At 49.9% G+C, this 17,979-nt stretch overlaps 1 protein-coding gene across 3 annotated transcripts in view; it reads left to right on the top strand.

The window, feature by feature from the left end:
• CEP192 (centrosomal protein 192) overlaps positions 1 to 17,979 on the top strand; it is a 639,877-nt gene that overhangs the window by 606,025 nt on the left and 15,873 nt on the right. The gene's annotated exons all lie outside the window — the stretch shown is intronic.

Below are 17,979 nucleotides of genomic sequence, written 5' to 3'. Positions count from 1 at the left end.
AGGCTGGAAAATATCCTAAAAGGTATATACACACATACCGGTGTTATACTGCGACCAGCAATCGCCTCAGCCTGGATGTGCAGCGCTGGAGTGGCTTGGTCGGATTCCCTGACTGAAAATATTGATACCCTGGATAGGGACAGTATATTATTAACTATAGAGCATTTAAAGGATGCATTACTATATATGCGAGATGCACAGAGGGATATTTGCACCCTGGCATCTAGAGTGAGTGCGATGTCCATTTCTGCCAGAAGAACGTTATGGACGCGACAGTGGTCAGGTGATGCGGATTCCAAACGACATATGGAAGTATTGCCGTATAAAGGGGAGGAGTTATTTGGGGCCGGTCTATCGGACCTGGTGGCCACGGCAACGGCTTAAAAATCCACCTTTTTACCCCAGGTCACCTCTCAGCAGAAAAAGACACCGTCTTTTCAAACTCAGTCCTTTCGTCCCTATAAGGGCAAGCGGGAAAAAGGCCGCTCATTTCTGCCCCGGGGCAGAGGAAGGGGAAAAAGACTACACCAGGCAGCCTCTTCCCAGGAGCAGAAGCCCTCCCCCGCTTCTGCCAAGTCTTCAGCATGACGCTGGGGCTCTACATGCGGACTCAGGCACGGTGGGGGGGTCGTCTCAAGAAATTCAGCGCGCAGTGGGCTCACTCGCAAGTGGACCCCTGGATCCTGCAGGTAGTATCACAGGGGTACAAATTGGAATTCGAGACGTCTCCCCCTCGCCGGTTCCTGAAGTCTGCTCTACCAACGTCTCCCTCCGACAGGGAGGCAGTATTGGAAGCTATTCACAAGCTGTATTCCCAGCAGGTGATAATCAAGGTACCCCTCCTACAACAGGGAAAGGGGTATTATTCCACGCTGTTTGTGGTACAGAAGCCGGACGGCTCGGTGAGACCAATTTTAAATCTAAAATCTTTGAACACTTACATAAAAAGGTTCAAATTCAAGATGGAGTCACTCAGAGCAGTGATAGCGAACCTGGAAGAAGGGGACTATATGGTATCTCTAGACATCAGATGCTTATCTCCATGTCCCAATCTACCCTTCTCACCAAGGGTACCTCAGGTTTGTGATACAAAACTGTCATTATCAGTTTCAGACGCTGCCGTTTGGATTGTCCACGGCACCACGGGTCTTTACCAAGGTAATGGCCGAAATGATTCTTCTTCGAAGAGAAGGCGTATTAATTATCCCTTACTTGGACGATCTCCTGATAAGGGCAAGGTCCAGGGAACAGTTAGAGGTCGGAGTAGCACTATCTCAAGTAGTGCTACGTCAGCACGGGTGGATTCTAAATATCCCAAAATCACAGCTGATTCCAACAACACGTCTACTGTTCCTAGGGATGATTCTGGACACAGTCCAGAAAAAGGTTTTTCTCCCGGAGGAGAAGGCCAGGGAGTTATCCGAGCTAGTCAGGAACCTCCTAAAACCAGGACAAGTGTCAGTGCATCAATGCACGAGAGTCCTGGGAAAAATGGTGGCTTCTTACGAAGCGATTCCATTCGGAAGATTCCATGCAAGAACTTTTCAGTGGGATCTGCTGGACAAATGGTCCGGATCGCATCTTCAGATGCATCAGCGGATAACCCTATCTCCAAGGACAAGGGTGTCTCTCCTGTGGTGGTTACAGAGGGCTCATCTTCTAGAGGGCCGCAGATTCGGCATTCAGGATTGGATGCTGGTGACCACGGATGCCAGCCTGAGAGGCTGGGGAGCAGTCACACAGGGAAAAAATTTCCAGGGCTTGTGGTCAAGCATGGAAACGTCTCTTTACATAAATATCCTAGAACTAAGGGCCATTTACAATGCCCTAAGTCAAGCAAGGCCTCTGCTTCAGGGTCAACCGGTATTGATCCAGTCGGACAACATCACGGCTGTCGCCCACGTAAACAGACAGGGCGGCACAAGAAGCAGGAGGGCAATGGCAGAAGCTGCAAGGATTCTCCGCTGGGCGGAAAATCATGTGATAGCACTGTCAGCAGTGTTCATTCCGGGAGTGGACAACTGGGAAGCAGACTTCCTCAGCAGACACGACCTCCACCCGGGGGAGTGGGGACTTCATCCAGAAGTCTTCCAAGTGATTGTAAACCGTTGGGAAAAACCAAAGGTGGACATGATGGCGTCCCGTCTCAACAAGAAACTGGACAGATATTGCGCCAGGTCAAGGGACCCTCAGGCAATAGCGGTGGACGCTCTGGTAACACCGTGGGTGTTCCAGTCGGTGTATGTGTTCCCTCCTCTGCCTCTCATACCAAAAGTACTGAGAATCATAAGAAGGAGAGGAGTAAGAACTATACTCGTGGCTCCGGATTGGCCAAGAAGAACTTGGTACCCGGAGCTGCAAGAGATGCTCACGGAGGACTCGTGGCCTCTACCTCTAAGAAAGGACCTGATTCAGCAGGGACCTTGCCTGTTCCAAGACTTACAGCGGCTGCGTTTGACGGCATGGTGGTTGAACGCCGTATCCTGAAGGAAAAAGGCATTCCAGATGAAGTCATCCCTACCCTGATCAAAGCCAGGAAGGATGTAACCGCAAAACATTATCACCGCATTTGGCGGAAATATGTTGCGTGGTGTGAGGCCAAGAAGGCCCCTACAGAGGAATTTCAACTGGGTCGTTTCCTGCATTTCCTGCAAGCAGGATTGTCTATGGGCCTAAAATTAGGATCCCTTAAGGTTCAAATTTCGGCCCTGTCGATCTTCTTCCAGAAGGAACTGGCTTCAGTTCCTGAAGTCCAGACTTTTGTAAAGGGGGTACTGCATATACAGCCTCCCTTTGTGCCTCCAGTGGCACCCTGGGATCTCAATGTGGTTTTGGGATTCCTAAAATCACATTGGTTCGAACCACTTGCCACAGTGGATTTAAAAATATCTCACATGGAAAGTGGTAATGCTGTTAGCCCTGGCTTCAGCCAGGCGTGTATCAGAATTGGCGGCTTTATCCTATAAAAGCCCTTACCTGATATTTCATTCGGATAGGGCGGAGTTGAGGACTCGTCCTCAATTTCTCCCTAAGGTGGTTTCAGCGTTTCACATGAACCAACCTATTGTGGTACCTGCGGCTACTAGGGACTTGGAGGACTCCAAGTTGCTGGACGTAGTCAGGGCCCTGAAAATATGTTTCCAGGACGGCTGGAGTCAGAAAATCTGACTCGCTGTTTATACTGTATGCACCCAACAAGCTGGGTGCTCCTGCTTCTAAGCAGACGATTGCTCGTTGGATTTGTAATACAATTCAGCTTGCACATTCTGTGGCAGGCCTGCCACAGCCAAAATCTGTTAAAGCCCATTCCACAAGGAAGGTGGGCTCATCTTGGGCGGCTGCCCGAGGGGTCTCGGCTTTACAACTTTGCCGAGCAGCTACTTGGTCAGGGGCAAACACGTTTGCTAAATTCTACAAATTTGATACCCTGGCTGAGGAGGACCTGGAGTTCTCTCATTCGGTGCTGCAGAGTCATCCGCACTCTCCCGCCCGTTTGGGAGCTTTGGTATAATCCCCATGGTCCTTACGGAAGTCCCAGCATCCACTAGGACGTCAGAGAAAATAAGAATTTACTTACCGATAATTCTATTTCTCGTAGTCCGTAGTGGATGCTGGGCGCCCATCCCAAGTGCGGATTGTCTGCAATACTTGTATATAGTTATTGTTACAAAAAAAAAAATCGGGTTGTTTATTGTTGTGAGCCATCTTTTCAGAGGCTCCTACGTTTATCATACTGTTAACTGGGTTCAGATCACAGGTTGTACGGTGTGATTGGTGTGGCTGGTATGAGTCTTACCCGGGATTCAAAATCCTTCCTTATTATGTACGCTCGTCCGGGCACAGTATCCTAACTGAGGCTTGGAGGAGGGTCATAGGGGGAGGAGCCAGTGCACACCAGCTAGTCTAAAGCTTTTACTTTTTGTGCCCAGTCTCCTGCGGAGCCGCTATTCCCCATGGTCCTTACGGAAGTCCCAGCATCCACTACGGACTACGAGAAATAGAATTATCGGTAAGTAAATTCTTATTTCTCTAACGTCCTAAGTGGATGCTGGGGACTCCGTAAGGACCATGGGGAATAGCGGCTCCGCAGGAGACTGGGCACATCTAAAGAAAGCTTTAGGACTAACTGGTGTGCACTGGCTCCTCCCCCTATGACCCTCCTCCAAGCCTCAGTTAGATTTCTGTGCCCGACGAGAAGGGTGCACACTAGGGGCTCTCCTGAGCTTCTTAGTGAAAGTTTTAGTTTAGGTTTGTTATTTTCAGTGAGACCTGCTGGCAACAGGCTCACTGCATCGAGGGACTAAGGGGAGAAGAAGCGAACTCACCTGCGTGCAGAGTGGATTGGGCTTCTTGGCTACTGGACATTAGCTCCAGAGGGACGATCACAGGTCCAGCCTGGATGGGTCCCGGAGCCGCGCCGCCGGCCCCCTTACAGAGCCAGAAGAGCGAAGAGGTCCGGAAAAATCGGCGGCAGAAGACGTTCCTGTCTTCAATAAGGTAGCGCACAGCACTGCAGCTGTGCGCCATTGCTCTCAGCACACTTCATACTCCGGTCACTGAGGGTGCAGGGCGCTGGGGGGGGGCGCCCTGAGACGCAATAAAACATGACAGAAATACCTTACATGGCAAAAAATACATCACATATAGCTCCTGGGCTATATGGATGCATTTAACCCCTGCCAGAATATACAAAAAACCGGGAGATAAGGCCGCCGAAAAGGGGGCGGAGCCTATCTCCTCAGCACACTGGCGCCATTTTCCCTCACAGCTCAGTTGGAGGGAAGCTCCCTCGCTCTTCCCTGCAGTCACTACACTACAGAAAGGGTTAAAAAAAGAGAGGGGGGCACTAATTAGGCGCAGTATTGAAACATACAGCAGCTATAAGGGGAAAAACACTTATATAAGGTTATCCCTGTATATATATAGCGCTCTGGTGTGTGCTGGCATACTCTCCCTCTGTCTCCCCAAAGGGCTAGTGGGGTCCTGTCCTCGATCAGAGCATTCCCTGTGTGTGTGCTGTGTGTCGGTACGTTTGTGTCGACATGTATGAGGAGAAAAATGATGTGGAGACGGAGCAGAGTGTCTGTAACAGTGATGTCACCCCCTAGGGGGTCGACACCTGAGTGGATGTACTGTTGAAAATTACGTGACAGTGTCAGCTCTATATAAAAAAAAAAAAAAACAGTGGTTGACATGAGACAGCCGGCTACTCAGCTTGTGCCTGTCCAGACGTCTCATAGGCCGTCAGGGGCTCTAAAGCGGCCGTTACCTCAGATGGCAGATACAGACGCCGACACGGATACTGACTCCTGTGTTGACGGTGAAGAGACAACCGTGATTTCCAGTAGGGCCACACGTTACATGATTGAGACAATGGAAAATGTTTTTATACATTTCTGATAATACGAGTACCACCGAAAAGGGGTATTATGTTCGGTGAGGGAAAAACTACCTGTAGTTTTCCTGAATCTGAGAAATAAAATGAGGTGTGTGATGATGCGTGGTTTTCCCCCCGATAACAATTGATAATTTCTTAAATAGTATTGGCTGCATACCCTTTCCCGCCAGAGGTTAGGGTGCGTTGGGAAACACCCCCTAGGGGGGATAAGGCGCTCACACGCTTGTAAGAACAAGGGCTCTACCCTCTCATGAGATGGCCGCCCTTAAGGATCCTGCTGATAGAAAGCAGGAGGGTATCCAAAAAGGTATTTACACACATACTGGTGTTATATTGCGACCAGCTATCGCCTCAGCCTGGAGGTGCAGTGCTGGGTTGGCATGGTCGGATTCCCTGACTGGAAATATTGATATCCTAGATAAGGATAGTATATTATTGCCTATAGAGCATTTAAAAGATGCATTTCTATATATGCATGATGCACAGCGGAATAATTGCCGACTGGCATCAAGTATAAGTGCGTTGTCCAATTCTACCAGTAAAATGGTCAGGTGATGCGGATTCCAAACGGCATTTGGAAGTATTGCCTTTGAAAGGGGACATTTGGGGTCGGTCTTTTAGACCTGGTGGCCACGGCAACAGCTGGGAAATCCACGTTTGTACCCCAGGTCGCCTCTCAAAATAAGACGCCGTATTATCAGGCGCAGTCCTTTGTTGGCAAGCGGACAAAAGGTTCCTCTTTTCTGCTCGTGACAGAGGGAGAGAAAAAAAGGCTGCAGAGATCAGCCAGTTCCCAGGAACAGAAACCCTTTCCCGCCTCTGCCAAGCCCTCAGTATGACGCTAGGGCTTTACAAGCTCAGGCACGGTGGGGGCCCGTTCTCAATGAATTTCAGTGCGCAGTGGGCTCACCCGCAAGTAGACCCCTGGATCCTTCAGGTAATATCTCAGGGATACATATTGGAATTCGAGACGTCTCCCCCTCGCCGTTTCCAAAAGTCGGCTTTACCGACGTCTCCCTCTGACAGGGAGGCAGTTTTGGAAGCCATTCACAAGCTGTATTCCCAGCAGGTGATAATCAAGGTACCCCTCCTGCAACAGGGAACGGGGTATTATTCCACACTATTGTGGTACCGAAGCCAGACGGCTCGGTGAGACCGATTCTAAATCTAAAATCTAAAATCTTTGAACACTTACATACAGAGGTTCAAATTCAAGATTGAGTCACTCAGAGCAGTGATTGCGAACCTGGAAGAAGGGGACTACATGATGTCTCGGGACATCAAGGATGCTTACCTTCATGTCAAAATTTACCCTTCTCACCAAGGGTACCTCAGGTTATGGTACAGAACCGTCACTATCAGTTCAGACGCTGCCGTAGGGATGGTCCACGGCACCCCGGGTCTTTACCAAGGTAATGGACGAAATGATATCCTTTCGAAAGAAGGGAATTTTAGTTATCCCTTACTTGGACGATTCCCTGATAAGGGTAAGATCCAGGGAACAGTTGGAGGTCGGTGTAGCACTATCTCAGGTAGTGTTGCGGCAGCACGATTGGATTCTCAATATTCCAAAATCGCAGCTGGTTCCGACGACTTGTCTTCTGTTTCCTAGGGATGATCCTGGACACAGTCCAGAAAAAAGGTGTTTCTCCCGGATGAGAAAGCCAGGGAGTTATCCGAGCTAATCAGGAACCTCCTAAAACCGAACCAAGTCTCAGTGCATCAATGCACAAGGGTTCTGGGTAAAAATGGTGGCTCCCTACGAAGCAATCCCATTCGTTAGATTCCACGCAAGAACTTTTCAGTGAAACCTACTGGACAAATGGTCCGGGTCGCATTTTCAGATGCATCAGCGGATAACCCTGTCACCAAGGACAAGGGTATCCATCCTGTGGTGGTTGCAGAGTGCTCATCTTCTAGAGGGCCGCAGATTCGGCATTCAGGACTGGGTCCTGGTGACCACGGATGCCAGCCTGCGAGGCTGGGGAGCAGTCACACAGGGAAGGAATATCCAGGGCTTAGGGTCAAGCCTGGATACATCACTTCACATAAATATCCTGAAGCTAAGGGCCATTTACAATGCTCTAAGCTTAGCGAGACCTCTGCTTCAAGGTCAGCCGGTGTTGATCCAGTCGGACAACATCATGGCAGTCACCCACGTAAACAGACAGGGTGGCACAAGAAGCAGGAGGGCAATGGCAGAAGCTGCAAGGATTCTTCGCTGGGCGGAAAATCATGTGATAGCACTGTCAACAGTATTCATTCCGGGAGTGGACAACTGGGAAGCAGACTTCCTCAGCACGACCTCCACCCGGGAGAGTGGGGACTTCACCCAGAAGTCGTCCACATGATTAAAAAACTCGACAGGTATTGCGCCAGGTCAAGAGACCCTCAGGCAATAGTTGTAGACGCTCTGGTAACACCGTGGGTGTACCAGTCAGTGTATGTGTTCCCTCCTCTGCCTCTCATACCCAGGGTACTGAGATTAATAAGATGGAGAGGAGAAAGCACTATATTCGTGGCTCCGGATTGTCCAAGAAGGACTTGGTAACCGGAACTTCAAGAGAGGCTCACGGAGGATCCGTGGCCTCTACCTCTAAGAAGGGACCTGCTCCAGCAAGGACCCTGTCTGTTCCAAGACTTACCGCGGCTGCGTTTGACGGCATGGCGGTTGAACACCGGATCCTGAAGGAAAAAAGGCATTCCGGATGAAGTCATCCCTATCCTGATCAAAAGCCAGGAAGGATGTAACCGCAAAAACATTATCACCACAATTGGCGAAAATATGTTGCGTAGTGCGAGGCCAGTAAGGCCCGACGGAGGAAATTCAACTGGGTCGATTCCTACATTTCCTGAAAACAGGAGTGTCTATGGGCCTGAAATTGGGGTCCATTAAGGTTCAGATTTCGGCCCTGTCAATTTTCTTCCAAAAAAGAACTAGCTTCAGTCCCTGAAGTTTAGACGTTTGTAAAAGGGGTACTGCATATACAGCCTCCTTTTGTGCCTCCAGTGGCAATTTGGGATCTCAATGTAGTTTGGGTTCCAAAAGTCACATTGGTTTGAACCACTTAAATCTGTGGAGTTAAAATATCTCACATGGAAAGTGGTCATGCTGTTGGCCCTGGCCTGGGCCAGGCGCGTGTCAGAATTGGCGGCTTTATCCTGTAAAAGCCCTTATCTGATTTTCCATTCGGACAGGGTGGAATTGAGGACTCGTCCTCAGTTTCTCCCTAAGGTGGTTCCAGCGTTTTCACCTGAACCAACCTATTGTGGGGCCTGCGGCTACTAGGGACTTGGAGGAATCCAAGTTGCTGGATGTTGTCAGGGCCCTGAAAATATGTTTCCAGGACGGCTGGAGTCAGGAAATCTGACTCGCTGTTTATCCTGTATGCACCCAACATGCTGGGTGCTCCTGCTTCTAAGCAGACTATTGCTCGTTGGATTTGTAGTACAATTCAGCTTGCACATTCTGTGGCAGGCCTGCCACAGCTAAAATCTGTAAAAGCCCGTTCCACAAGGAAAGTGGGCTCATCTTGGGCGGCTGCCCGAGGGGTCTCGGCTTTACAACTTTGCCGAGCAGCTACTTGGTCAGGGGCAAACACGTTTGCTAAATTTTACAAATTTGATACCCTGGCTGAGGAGGACCTGGAGTTCTCTCAATTGGTGCTGCAGAGTCATCCGCACTCTCCCGCCCGTTTGGGAGCTTTGGTATAATCCCCATGGTCCTTACGGAGTCCCCAGCATCCACTTAGGACGTTAGAGAAAATAAGATTTTACTTACCGATAATTCTATTTCTCATAGTCCGTAGTGGATGCTGGGCGCCCATCCCAAGTGCGGATTGTCTGCAATACTTGTACATAGTTATTGTTACAAAAATCGGGTTATTATTGTTGGGAGCCATCTTTTCAGAGGCTCCTCTGTTATCATACTGTTAACTGGGTTCAGATCACAAGTTATACGGTGATTGGTGTGGCTGGTATGAGTCTTACCCGGGATTCAAAATCCTTCCTTATTGTGTACGCTCGTCCGGGCACAGTATCCTAACTGAGGCTTGGAGGAGGGTCATAGGGGGAGGAGCCAGTGCACACCAGTTAGTCCTAAAGCTTTCTTTAGATGTGCCCAGTCTCCTGCGGAGCCGCTATTCCCCATGGTCCTTAGGGAGTCCCCAGCATCCACTACGGACTATGAGAAATAGAATTATCGGTAAGTAAATTCTTATTTTTTCCTCTGGAACCAGTGTTGTTTCAGGAAACTCCAACACTTCCTTTATAGCAGCTATCATACATTATATGCTTTTGGCTAATTTGGGGTCTACCCCTCTCAAATCTCCAGTGTCGACGTCCGAGTCGGAATCTGTGTCTGTGTCCCCTTGCATTATCTGGGCCAGAGACCTTTTCTGGGAACTGGATGGGACCCGAGTGGATGATATGGAGGGGTCAGTAAACCGTGCATCCTCCACAGACTGCATCCAATATTTGTTGTTCAGACTCAGAGAATTTCTTTGCAAGCATTGACATATTCTTTTGCAACATTCTCACCCACTCCGGTTCCTTCTGAGAGGGAAGGGCCACCACATTACCCTCTTGTGCATCTAAAATGGGTTCTTCCTGGGAAGAACCCTCCCCAATGTCTGACATGTTACACACTTGTATACACACACACAGACACACCCCTATCACACAGGGGAGCTATTGGGGACAGACCCACTAAAGTCGGTCAGAGAGACACAGGGATTTGCCAGTCCACACACTGCGCCTTATTGTGAATTGTGGAAATATTACCCACTTACAGCGCATATACCAATAATAGGCCGACAGACCTAATTATAATGAACGCTCTCTGCCTCTTCTATAACACCCTGTACTTGTATCAGCGTTGTCATGAGGAGAAACAGCGTTCAGGAGCTTCACACTGGAGTTTCTACAGGAGAAAATGGCACCCAGTGAGTGTTCTGGCAAGTCTGAGTAGAAGCCCCGCCCTTCAAGCCTCAGCAATGTAATATTTATACTGGCTGGGGATGGCACATCAGCGGCTGTACATGTATGTACCCTTTTTGCCAGTGAGAGAGAGGTTTTAAAACACGCCCTCAGAGCGCCCCCACCACCACCACCCTCCCCGTGTACCTGTATGCTGCCAACGATGACCGGAGGATCCCCTCTCTGCAGGACTCCGGTAATATACTCACCAGCCTTCTGACTTCCGGCTCTGCTAGGGGGTGGCGGCAGTTCTGAGGAAGTGAACGCTGGCCAGGCTTGGGCTGTTTTCAGTACCCTTCAGGAGCTAATGGTGTCCTGTCAGCGGAAGCAGAACCATTAACTAATTGAGAAGTTGGTCCCCCCCAAAGTCCCACGAAGCAGGGAAGCTGTTGCCAGCAGCTTCCCTGTAAAATAAAAAACCTAAGAGAGTCTTTTTCCAGCAAAGTTCTGTAGAGCTCCACTAGTGTGCATCCAGTCTCCTGAGCACATTTTCTAAACTGAGGTCTGGAGGAGGGGCATAGAGGGAGGAGCCAGTTAACACTGTTGAAGAGAAGGCTCCTGCGGAACAGTCTATACCCCATGGTACTAAAATGGACCCCAGCATCCTCTAGGACGTAAGAGAAATAGTGTTAGCAGTGTCGGGGAAGAGAAACTTCCCTCCGCTGCTGCTGGCAGAGGTACCGGAAGGTCCCTCTTCCTCCCTCCACCCTCCCCTCAGTGTTGCCATGCTGCTGGTCATTGCTGATCGGTCAGCACTGCAGGACCCCCACCCAGCGGCTGCAGACAACAGCAGCCGCTGGGAAAGTGTAAACCAGCCCCCTTCCCCTCCTGTGTACCTGGCAGCGGTCTGGGGTGTGAAAAGTAACATTGCAATGTTACCGATCTTCCCGTCCGATGTTTGAGGAAAATTATTTTTTAAACAAAAAATAAAATAAAAATTTTTGTTTTTTTTTAACTAAAATCATTTTAGATATGGGTAAATTCATGTTCTACACCTGATTCACTCCTAAAAATACCAGACAATTTCTGAGCAGTTTATGGGGAAAAAGATCATCAGTTAAGTGGTTAAATACAGAAATGTTGTTTAGAATTAATTATACTTAGAGGAAGCAATTGTAAATGACCCATGCTTCAATGTACTGTAGCTCTCAAAGATTACCTGTTACTGCAGCATTTAAGGATGTCATAGTAGTGTAACTTTTGCTTGACTTATTTTTCATGCATAAAATTTCCGCACACTGCTATTGCAACTTACCGTACTGTTAAAAGATGAAAATTTGACTCTGCTTAGTTACCGTATATACTCGAGTATAAGTCGACCCGAATATAAGCCGAGGCACCTAATTTTACCACAAAAACCTGGGAAAACTCATTGACTCGAGTATAAGCCTAGGGTGGGAAATGCAGCTCTAGCCGTACACAGCCCTCAGTGCCAGATATGCCCTCATACTGCCAGATAAGCCCCACAGTGCCAGATATGCCCTCATGCTGCCAAATATGCCCCACAGTGCCAGATATGCCCTCATGCTGCCAGATATGCCCCACAGTGCCAGATATGCCCTCATGCTGCCAGATATGCCCCACAGTGCCAGATATGCCCTCATGCTGCCAGATATGCCCTCATGCTGCTAGATATGCCAGATATGCCCTCATGCTGCCATATATGCCCCAGTGCCAGATGTGCCCTCATGCTGCCAGATATGCCCCACAGTGCCAGATGTGCCCTCATGCTGCCAGATATGCCCCACTGTGCCAGATGTGCCCTCATGCTGCCAGATATGCCCCACAGTGCCAGGAAGGGTACTTACCCTCCATCGCTCCCGCGTTGTCTTCTGGAGGGAGGGACACGGAGGGCATAGCGCGCGGCTCTCCTGCGTCTCAGTCTCCGGCGGCGTGTGTGTATTAAATGAAGTGCCGGTTCGTGAGCCAATCAGAGCTCACGAACGGGCAGTTCATTTAACACACACACACGCCGCCGGAGACGGAGACGCAGGAGGGACACAGGAGAGCCGCGCGCTGTGCCCTCCGTGTCCCTCCTTCCACTGACTCGAGTATAAGCCGAGGGGGCTTTTTCAGCACAAAAAAACGTGCTGAAAAAGTCTGCTTATACCTGAGTATATACGGTATGTTGTTTAGGAAAATAGTTACTTTGGATGTTCTTTAGGTTAGGCTTAGAATGATTAAAAAAAGAAAAATTGCTGACTTCTGTGTCTTTTCTCAATTATCCGCTCAACACTCATTTTGTAGTATTGTCATTTTTTGTTTTTTTCTCTAGCATCCATAAGGGATATTGGGTGAATCTAGTACAATGGGGTATAGACGGGGTCCAATGGAGCCGGTGCACTTTAAATTTCTTCAACCGGGTGTTCTGGCTCCTTTCCTCTATACCCCCTCCCACAGGCAGTTTACAAAAAAGTCCCCTCAGGAGAGGATGCACACTCTGGGAGCTCCAGAGAGTTTTATGAAGTTTCTTTTAAAACTTTTATTATTTTCAGTATTCTGTTTGGGCAACATCATACCTGCACCGTGGGAGTTGGGGGATGGGGGGGGCGGTCACCGGCCTTGCGAGGTGTCAGAGCTGCTTCCCTGCTGCAGGACCACCGTCCTGAGAGGTTGTTGTACAGCGGGGCACTGCGCCTTGGCGGTCACAATAGGAGCACGCTGCACACCCCTAACAATAGCCTGAAGGTGACGACAGTGGTGAGTACAAACCGTGGGACCCGCTAGGGGGGTCCCCCCGGTTGAAGGTGCGGCTGACACAGTGGGGAGGCATATGGGACCGTCCTGGGGAGGACCCGCTATATCCCCCTGTGTACACTGGCTAGCGGTGGCTTAAACTAGCACTTGTGTGATGTTCTGAAGCTGTTTGGGAGACATTGCCAGTATAGTGGGCCCTACACATTTGTCGATCTGCCGCCGAGCTGCCCGACGGCGGATAGGGGCGACCCGGCGGCGGGGGTGTAGTGACAGGGGGAGTGAAGTTTCTTCACTCCCCCCTTCACCCGGCTCCATAGCGGTGCAGGCAAATATGGACGAGATCGTCCATATTGGCCTGCATGCACAAGCGACGGGGCACAGACGATGAACGAGCGCGGGGCCGCGCATCGTTCATCGCTGGTGCCTCCACACGGAAAGATATGAACGGTATCTCGTTCATAAATGAACAAAATCGTTCATATCTTTCAGTAACATCGCCCAGTGTGTAGGGCCTATAAAAAACACTGTAGTTCCAGCGCCATTGGGGGTGGCGGAGCTACCTCAGAGCGGGACCACCGGCGTTTGGCGCATTCCTCTGCTTACAGCTGCAGCAGCAGACACACAGCTGCTCCAGACTTTCAGGAAACGCTGGAAAACTGGTAGGGGGAGAGCTGCTATTGTACAGAATCTGTGTCCTGTAAAGGACAGTAATCCTAGGTGTTTCACTGTGATTTAACAGCTTGCAGCCTCACTGGGGCTGTTTAACTTGGGTGTGCTGGTCCCTTCCTTTTGTCTCCCTCTCACATAGAGTAAGGGCAGGCTTGCTAATTTATTACTTGTCCGCGTGTATGTAAGTGTGATTTACCATGGTAAAACATAAATTATGCAGTGTGTCTCGCACCAGATTCTCTCTATCAACATCGGATTCTGTGTCCTGTAAACAATGCAGCCAATCTTCACAACTCAGGGGGCTTGGGGAGGGAGGGTCAAGAGCCTTCATGGCTAGGTGCCATTAAAACTATGATGTCTGATATGTCATCTCAACTCACTGCTAATGCACAAAAAACTCGGCCACTGCAGCATGCTGTTGCAGTCCTCGCTGCCAGGGCAGATGCTCCACAGCCCCCCCTTCACCCTCCCACTCGGGACCACAGTAACGTGGGTTGTCCGCTTTGCTCTTATCTTCAGATGAAGAGGTACAGGAGGACGGGGAGAACTTGGATCCCATTAGTGGGGTTCCCCCTTCTGCCCAGGGTATTGAACCCTCTCATTCTAGCTATACGGGACGTGTTAAAACTCCCTCTAGAGGACGCTGCGACACAGCAGTCGTTCTTCTTTAGACAGAATAAGCAAAGTGTCACTATCCCTGATTCTGCAGCGTTAGATGATCTATTTTAAATTAGCCTGGAAAAATCCAGGTAAAAAATACCAAGTGTCAAAAAGGTTTTCCCATTTGGAAATTTTGGGAAGAAACCCCGGCTGTTGACTTATCAGTCTCTCGCCTATCTAAAAAGGCGGTGCTGCGTGCCCCGAGCTCCTTTACCATAAAGGACACTGGGGACAGAAAAATAGAGACTACGCTGAAGTCTACACTGCAGTGGGTGTATCACAAAGGCTGGCCATAGCAGGTTGCTGGATGACCCATGCCCCACGTGGGCTACTCATTCAGGAGGACCTCCCCGGGTATATGCCCCTGGTTACTACGGTGACTCTCCTACGGCACATTCAGGACACTGCTCGCGTCCTGTGTGACTCTCTCAAGGACATGGGCAATATTAATGCTAGGACCTCTGCCATGGCAGTGTCAGCGCATGGCATTGTGGTTACGTCAATGGATAGTGGACGCGGAGTCAAAGCGCAGTGTGGCGCCTCTCACCTTTTACTGGGGAAAGGTTCTTCGGGGTTGAGTTGGATATGTGGATTTCTAAAGTTACCGCTGGGAAATCCACGTTTCTCCCCTCTGGGACACCGCCGGCGAGATGTACCTACCCGGGGCCGTCTGTTCTGTCCTTTTCAGACTAACAGATTTCGTTCTACCGCCAGAGGGGCCTCCAATTTGGTTAGAGGCACCAGAGGTAAGACAAGAAAACCAGTGATCGCTGGTTCTCAGGATCAGTGTACCGGTTCAGCTTCCACAAAGGCCTCAGCATGATGCTACCCACCCGCCCCGAGGGGATCTCGAGGTGGTGGATCGGCTGCGTCACTTCAGCCACATCTGGGAGGGGTCCTGCCAGGACACCTGGGTGCGGGACCTCATTTCTCAGGACTACAAGCTGGAGTTCGACAGTGCTCCTCCCCAATGATTTTTCAAATCAAGCTTACCAGCTTTGGAGAATACGCGTGTTACGCTGCAACAGGCCATCCTAAAGTTGGCCCAGTCCCAAGTCATTTGTTTCAGTGCCAATACAACAACAGGGAAAGGGTTATTACTCCAACCTGTTTGTGGTACCGAAACCAGACTGGTCGGTAAGGCCCTATTTGAATCTAAAATCCTTGAACCCTTACCTAAAGGTTTTCAAGTTCAAGATGAAATCCTTGCAAGCAGTAATTGCGGGCCTGGAAGAACAGGAATTCATGGTCTCCCTGGTTATCAAGGACGCCTATCTCCATATTCCAATTTGGCCTCCTCACCAGGCTTTTGCCCTACTGGACAATCACTACCAGTTCCAGGCACTACCCTTCGGCCTGTCCACAGCTCCGAAGGTGTTCATGAAGGTAATGGCACAGATGATGTGTTCCAGTTCCAGGGAGTCAGTGTTGTCTCTTACCTGAATGATCTCCCGATAAAAGCAAGATCCAGGAAGCTTTTATTGCTCCATATCGACCGCACTATCCAACTTCTATAACACCATGGGTGGATTCTCAATTTACAGATGTCCCACCTGGAGCCGACTCACGGCTCCTGTTCCTGGGGATGTTGCTGGATACTGTGGCCCAGAAGGTGTTCCTCCCAGAGGACAAAGCGAGAACACTTCATGAGATGGTCCGCATGGTTCTCCGACCTGCTTGAATATCCATCCATCTTTGCTAAATATTGTTGGGGAAGATGGTAGCCTCATACGAGGGGATCCAATGTGAAAGGTTCCATGCCAGAACATTTCAATTGGATCTCCTGAGCAAGTGGTCCAGATCACACCTTCAGATGCATCGGATAATACGGCTGTCACCTCAGGCCAAGATTTCCCTCCTGTTGTGGCAGCAGTCTTCAAATCTACTGGAAGGCCGAAGTTTCGGGATTCAGGATTGGATCCTCCTCACGACAGATGCGAGCCTCAGAGGATGGAGAGCCCAAGGCGCTTAGTTCCAGGGCAGGTGGTCAGCCCACAAAGCCCTCCTTCCGATCAACATTCTGGAACTTCGGGCGATCTACAATGCTCTGGTTCAGGCCTCTTCTTTACTCAGGAATCACGCGATCCAAGTACAGTCTGACAACGCCACGGCAGTGACGTACATAAATTGACAAGGAGAGACAAAGAGCAGGGCCTGCATGCGAGAGGTGTCGAGGATACTCCTCTGGGCAGAAAAAAATGCAAGAGGAATGTCCGCAATCTTCATTCTGGGACTAGACAACTGGGAAGCTGCATTCCTGAGTCATCCGTATCTCCACCCGGGAGAGTGGGGGCTTCACCATCAGGTGTTTCAGCAGATCATCCACCGGTGGGGTTTCCCACAAATAGACATGATGGCTTCTCGACTCAACAAGAAGCTTCGTTGGTATTGCTCACGGACCAGGGACCCTCAGGTGAGGGCAGTAGATGCACTGACCTCGCCTTGGCCTTACCGGCTGGTCTGCCTGTTTCCTCAGATTCCATTGCTCCCAAGGGTGCTCAAGCGAATCAGGAATCAGGGAGTTCAGGCAATTCGGATTGGCCCAGGAGGGCTTGCTATGCGGATCTTCTGTGCGTGTCCGACGAAGCCCCTTGGCCTCTACCACTGAGAAGGGAGCTTCTTCAGCAGGGACCGTTCATCTACCCGGATTTATGGCGGCTTTGTTTGACGGCATGGACGTTGAGCGGAACATTCTAGCTCACAAGGGCCTTTCCACAAAGGTTATTGCTACCATGGTTCAGGCCAAAAAAGCTGTGCATCATATCTGGAGGAGATATGTCTCTTGGTGCGAGGACCGCATGTGTCCGCCTGCACAGTTCCACTTGGGATGTTTCCTCCATTTTCCTAAAGGCTCGTGTGGATAAAGGCTTACGTCTGGGTTCCGTTAAGGTCCAGATTTTAGCTCTCTTAATTTTCTTCCAGAAGAAATTGGCAGTGTTGCTGGAAGTGTAGACCTTCTTGCAAGGGGTGCTTCACATGTAGCCTCCTTTTGTGCCGCCCACGGCACCCTGGGATCTGAATGTTGTGTTGGAATTTCTACAGTTCTTGAACCTCTGATGATGGTAGAAGACAAGTACCTCACGTGGAAGACTGTGATGTTATTGGCCCTGGCTTCTGCTAGGCATGTCTCAAAATTGGGGTCCTTATTGTGTAAAAGCCCTTTTATGAGGACAGAGCGGAGCTCCGGACTAGGCAGCAGTTCCTGCCAAAAGTTGTTTGTGTTCCACTTGAATCAACCTATTGTGGTTCCGTCCGTTTCTGGCACTTCTGCTCCTCTGGAGGCATTGGATGCTGTGCGAGCCTTGAAGATCTAGGTCAAGGGATCGGCTCGGATCAGAAAGATGGATTCCTTGTTCGTGCAATACGATGCACAGAAAAAGATTGCGCTTCTTCAAAGCAGTCCGTTGCTCATTGGCTTCGGCTTACTATCCAACAGGCCTATGTGTCGGCAGCCTTACCTGTTCCACAGTCTCTGAAGGCCCACTCTACAAGATCGGTGGTGTCTTCCTGGGTGGCTGCCCGTTTAGTCTGGGCCTTGCAGCTATGCCGAGCTGCTACCTGGTCGGGGAAGAACACCT

This window comes from Pseudophryne corroboree, chromosome 5 (assembly GCF_028390025.1).
Source record: "Pseudophryne corroboree isolate aPseCor3 chromosome 5, aPseCor3.hap2, whole genome shotgun sequence".
Classification (NCBI taxonomy): Eukaryota; Metazoa; Chordata; class Amphibia; order Anura; family Myobatrachidae; genus Pseudophryne; species Pseudophryne corroboree.
Note: the sequence above shows the minus strand (reverse complement) of the source record. Positions and strands in the feature narration are given on the sequence as shown.